The sequence below is a fragment of the Corvus moneduloides genome, chromosome Z (genome assembly GCF_009650955.1).
Source record: "Corvus moneduloides isolate bCorMon1 chromosome Z, bCorMon1.pri, whole genome shotgun sequence".
In the NCBI taxonomy this organism is placed as follows: domain Eukaryota; kingdom Metazoa; phylum Chordata; class Aves; order Passeriformes; family Corvidae; genus Corvus; species Corvus moneduloides.
In genome coordinates this window covers 73073439-73079825 of record NC_045511.1, presented here as the reverse complement: position 1 = coordinate 73079825, position 6387 = coordinate 73073439, and positions in this window count along the sequence as shown.

Below are 6387 nucleotides of genomic sequence, written 5' to 3'. Positions count from 1 at the left end.
CATGTAATGTGATCATCGGTATTTTAATGCAACAACCAGTCAGCCATTACTGATGCTGTCTGTTGTTGGCCTTTGTCTTAGGCTAGCCTTGGATATTAGTGGCTTTCTCAAAAGGGTTTTTAAAGTATCTTCTAGAGCATTCCTAACCATATGCTAACAGAGCTTCTAACAACGGATGATGATAGTTCTCTGTAGTTGTGGAGTCTGACAACTTCGTTAGTAAGCGTGTTGCAGGACTGGCAGAGACTGTATGTCTAATCCCTTATTTTGTGTGTGTATTTTGTATAATATCCTGAACAAGGATATTATAAAAAGAAATAGTAGGCTCAATTGCCTGTCAAACCAAAGATTCTTTTTTTCTTCCCGAAAAACCTGTCTGGAAGAAAAATCTGCATAGAACATCTGTTAAGTGGAACACAGCCTGAGAGAACAACCTTTTGTTCTTACGGTCAAGTTACAGACCTTCAGTATTGCATTTCCTTTCAGACTGCTGCTGTACTGCCAGAAAATCGATCACCAGTTATTTACATTCTCTTACTTTAGCATTATGGCTACCTTGCATTTGTTTGATGAGTTTTGAGGCTGTGCAAGTGGTTGTTTACTTACATACCCTCCAAAGTGAAGCAAGCAATGTTGCCAGCTTTGTACTGCCTAATGACAGTTTCATTAGTGGACATGTTTTGAAAAAAAGCCCAGGAGTCTCATGGCTGTCTTCTCTTCTGAGAGGAGACACACAGCAGTTTAAAATCTTGCATTCATTTTCTTCTGTAAGTGCAGCTATGGTGTTTTACACTGAAATTTTCATTCTTTGCTTATTTAATGCCCATCTATGTCTTGACTGATACAAATTCTTTTCTGTCTTTCCCTGTTCCAGCTATTCAAGACTGCTATCTATACAATGTCCAAACAGGACTAGTAATGATTCCTTTTTTTTAGCAAGTATTCTGTGTTTTTTACAAGATAAGCATTCTCTGTATTGTGCTGCTACTTCTCTTCAACTGTATTCAAAACAAACAAGGATTGTGGGGATCAGTTTTGTCTGTTAGATTTTATCATTCTCATTAATTACCTTGTTATGGAGAGCAACAAAGCCACAGATCAATTACAAGTATGCAGCTAAATTTATGATACTGATGTAAAACAATTGCATCTGATCTGATTCAGGATTCTTTGTTTGTAAACTAAACTTTGTTGACATTAAAAGCTGCTGTTAGTAAATTAACTGTGAACAGTAAGATTGATTACAGTCTGTGCAGGGGTATGTATCAGGATTCATTAACTGGATATTAAAAAGTGTGTCATATGGGGAGTGCCAGTAACTTATTTATAGAAATTATTTTACACTAGTTTGAAACCTTAATTTCCACTTCCATCTACACTGTAACAATAGAAGAGTACTCCTTTTTGTACACAAAATATGTACGTGTCATTGATTCTAGCATGTGCTGAGGGCTGGATGTACGAAAGTTTTTTATGTCTAGTTTGTGTGTGAAGTGTCTAAATCTGAAACTGAGACACACAGTAAAGCCTTTTCAGCTTGAACCCACGTGTTTCTCTAGGATCTCTACTCTCTTCTTACTCCAGTAAGCCCCCTTAAAGAATCTGTATTTTACTGCTGAGCAGAGAAAACTAAAGTAGTTTTGAGGGTTGTACCTGCACCCCAGCCAGATTCACATGTTGGTTATCTGCCTGGTTTACTTGCAGGACTTTTTGGGCAAGTACTTGACTTACTCATGTTTGGCACGTGATGGTGGAGTTGTTTAAAGTGTGGTGGTGGTGAGCATTCTGCTGGAGTTTGGGAGACGCAAGTTGAAATTCCTCTTCTGCCTTGGTCTTTCACATCTTGTGAGAGTAACACCTGGGGGCTATTATTAAATAAACACCATTTTGTTGTGTTACAGGGGGATAGCTTTATCCAGACTTGGGTCCAGAGGTCTTAGGTGCCTCAAAAGAGACTGGAGGCTTGAGAGTCTTCAATGCTTGAGAGGTATTTCACCTAAATTCGGCAAACTAAACATGTAAGCTGCCTCTCTAGTCAGTGGGGAGAGTGGCAACATTGTAGATTGGATTGACTTTTCTTCTGGAAATGCTTATTGCTATTGTCCAGGAGAGGAGGAAACAGCTATTTTAAATAGCTGAAGTCAGGTGAAACTAGTCCAGTCCTGATGGGTACATTTTAAATTCCAGCCTTGGTTCATACCCAGGGACAACCTATGTTCACTAGAGATGAGCCACTTGATCCAGCACTTCCTCCACACACAGTTCCTTGTTTCCCAGACCTGACTGATGGAGACACCTTGGCCTGGGAAAGTTTCACGCCAAACCTGGGCCTTGCCTATAGTCTGAAACCTTCAATGTTTGATTCTCTTGAAAGTAGAGCTGGAGAAGGCAACAAGGCCACCCCATCCTTGCTGTACTGGCCCCTTCACTCCTCCCAAAGCAGCTCTGTGTAGGTCAGGGGAAGGGCAGAAAAGAGAAATTAAGAAGCTGAAGTCAGAGGATAAAGAGGAAAGAGACCAAGTGGGTAAGGTCTTAGTGGTAATGCTTATAATATTAATTTTGGTCTTTAAATCCCAGAGTGTTTACAATTTCCAGTGAATGATACAAAGTATATAACAAGTGTGCAGAAGAACAAGGGCTGCATTTTCTAATTGGAGTATTTTATCTTTTAGGCTCTTCTTCGATGTGTCCTTTGCTGCCATTACCATGCAAGTGTTTTACAGAAAGCAAAACAGTTTCAACAGCTGAGGTTGGCAAAACCCTTAAATACCCTGCAGCCATATTATTAATGTATTTGACTAGAAAGTAAGAGACAGGTGTTTGTTTGAATCCTCACTCCAAACAGTGTGAAGGAGATGTGTAAACAACGGTTTTCTTGCTTACTTGGGTGACTGTAATAGTTATCCTACTGGGTTTACCGTTTTTATCTGGCAGGGATAAAAGTGCAGGTTGCTATCCTTCCTCAGGAAAAATGCTCAGCTTTTCCATACCAGTCGGCTTGGAAGTGTATGAGACCTGCCTTCAAAGAATATATTAGGATTGAAACCACTCCCACTTTCTATACGTGGGGTATGTTAGAGGAATAACTTTCTGTAACCCTGTCTGCAGAGATACCTCAGTAGTGGCAAACCCTTGTGGGTAGGTCAAGTTAAAAAGTCATGTACACCACTGTCTGTGATGCCATCTCTAATCCCTTATTTCTGACCTTTGTAGTGCCAGTGGTTTGGCATGACCTGCCTTCATCTAGTTCTTGCTCCTTCAGGTGCTGCCAGTCATCACTCCCTAGCTTGCTTAAAACTCCATGAACTAATTCTCTGTGAAATAAGTAAGCTGATAGCCATGAGAGAACTGTTACCCGAACAGGCTATTTGGGAAAAAAATTTTACAATACTTTGGCAATTATAAATCCTGTAGAAAGGCCCTAATCAATAAATTGTGCCTTGCACGGTAGTGTTTGAGATTCTTTGGAATGCCACCATTTCAGAATGATTTTTTTTTTTTTTAGTGTGCATGCAAAAAAGTCAAAGTCTGACCTTCTTGCAAATGAGATGAACTTTGTGTGTGTTAAAGAAATAAATAAATAGTCCTATTGGGAAAGGACAAATAGATATTCCTCTGTAATAAGAATAACTGGTGAAAAGTAATTTCAGATGTGTCTGTGTCTATGGCAATCACAATCTTCTGCCCTTTCTCTGCAACTAGTCAAGGCTCCTTGGCCAAAAAATACCAAGTCCTGCAGAGATGACCCTCTGTGTTTGAGTCCTTGAAAGCTTTCCACAAGCAGACCTGCATGTTCATTGACAGAAGTGCTAAGAGTTTTTTCTCTTAGCAGACCATCAGCTAACTGTTTTAAGACAATGGATTGCTTTTTGACTTTTCTCTGGATACACTGTTTTGTATTGTTATACTCTGTTCGTAAAATATGATAATCCTGATGTTGCTGTTTCAGGGACAGAAAGAGAAGACCCTTAAAAGTGGAAACACTTTCTGCTTTGGGGTTTAGACTCACAAAAATCCAGATTTCACTGTTGGAATTGTAAAAAGACAAGAGGCCCGGTAACTCCGGCGGGGGGAGAGGGTTGCAGACCAGCCAATATGGTTGATAAGAGCAAAACTCCGTTTATTAGCAATCCAGAGGCACTTATATAGTATACCAGCTTGTTAACTCCTAAGTGGCTTAAAGCTTATCAAAGCACATTTCTACTTCTACATAATTGGACTTACATTGGCAAGCTTCTTCAGTTATGTTATGATTAAAAGAATTCGGTGTTCACCCTCCTCCCTCTGGGTCTTATCTCCACAGCTGTACCTTTTCAAAACTCCCTTTTTGTTCTCAGCTTGGTTCTCACAGATTTTTCTCATGGAGAGTTTTTCTCACACACAGGCCTTTTGCTTGCAGGCTTATTGCTTCTATAGTTCTTCTATTGATCCCATAATTCTATCAATGATCCATACCCCGGATCCTTTAATAATTGCAACATTTCACTATTATTAAGACAAAGCTAAATAGAGCTTTTTTTCAAAAATGTGTTAGGATTTTGCTCCTACACTGTCTGATAGGTGCAAAGTGCGTAGGAAAATCTCTAGTTCTGCGCATTTGAGAGGATTTTGCTCTGAGTTTTTTCTACACTAGCTCGAACAGAGCAAACAGCTGTCAGCAGCTGGAGTGCATTACATGATCTTCTGAGTATTTCTTCCCATTTAGTTCTACCAGGAAGGATCCATTTCATCCGGTCAGAGATGTGAACCAAAAGCAAGGTAAGAGGGAGGATGAAATAAGGAGGTTCACTTCAAAAGTTAAAATCTTACCAGCTCATTTAATATTAAGGAAAGGTCAGTTGTCTGGTAATTATAACACGAATCTTTAAAATCAATATTCTATGTAATATCTCCGTGGATAAAAAATAACAACCAGAACCCTGCAATCTAAAAGCAGTTCATTTGTAAGTGAATGAGTTAGTCTAATGACAAGAAGTAAAAACCCTCCCAGTTTCAACTTTGCTCAGAGGATATTTTTACTGGCTAGTTAAAGTGCCAGTAGTTAAATGGCAATATATTGACCTCTGGTGGAGGCCTTAAACTAAGGGCTGCTAACTACAGAGAAATTGTGGACAATAGGGTTATCTTGGTAGTCATTAATGAATTTTCCCCATGTAACAATTTAAGCAGGTTCTTTTACCACTACTTTCCCCTCAGTGGAGTTCTTTACTACATATGTATATGGATCACTATGTACATAGAGAGTCTCCTTGATTTTTAGTTTCTGGATATAATTTTCTTATGTGCCAAAGTATTTGGTGGTTTAGAGACTAAGAAGAATTTCTCCATCTTGCCTTTTCACCTCTGTTGCTTATGCATAGAGTCAGCATTCAGTCTGTCCCACTCCTAAAGGGGCAATACAGTTCTTCCATTCTTACTTTATTTCACCCTTACACATAACTTTGAATATAGGGATTATTGTGTATCACCTTTGGCTGAAGCACTGCATCCTTGAATCTCGGACAAGCTCTTTCCCCTGCATATGACTTCCAAAGCTTTGTTTCAAACTCATAGCACTCACCACTAGCTGCATTTTTCTACAAAGGGACAAAGCAATGCTCATAACTTCCTTACACTAATTGTCTTATGCTACCAAGGGGCAGCTGAGTTGAAGTTACCATTTCATCTCTAGATATCCACCAGTGCCTTCCCACTCTGCCACCCACAAATGTAATTTTAGCAAGCAAATAAGCCTCCTACAAGAAAAATTTCACGTCATTGTGAAGTTAATGGAGCCTTGTGTTCTCATTTTCCTTTTCATATTGATTTTCTTCCTAGAGAGAAAAAATCCACAACATAATCTTCTACACGTGGATAAACCCATTTCTGGGATTATGTCAAGAATAGCCTTGCAAAAGACTGTTATCCCTGCAGATAAACAAACTCCAGCTTTTGCAGATGAGCTTTGATTTTGAGTATCCACACATCCTGGGACCTGCTAAGTTGCATTTCAAGGTCCTCATCCTTTGTATTTGAAAAGTCAGGGCAATCAGGTGAAGTCTGTAGTGACTACATGCTCCATGCATGTAGAGAGGTACCCAGTTACAATGATCTTGTGTAAAAGGTGTGAGAACTTTCGCCGTAGTACACAGAGTTCTCTTTGCATATCCTTGCTTGTGGGGGCTGGGCCCCCTTCTGCCCTGTTTAGCTGGCAAGGGGTTTCTCCTGTCCATGTCAGCCTGAGCCTTTTGCTTGTAAGTCCAGGTCACAACTTCCCCTCTTGTTGCTTGTGAGAAATACTGTTTTGCTGATAAATGTAGGGTATGCCCAGCCACTGCCCTGGAGGGACGTCTGCTGAGATAACGATATTGCTCAAACTCCTCTGGAAAGGCAACCACTTTCAGTTAC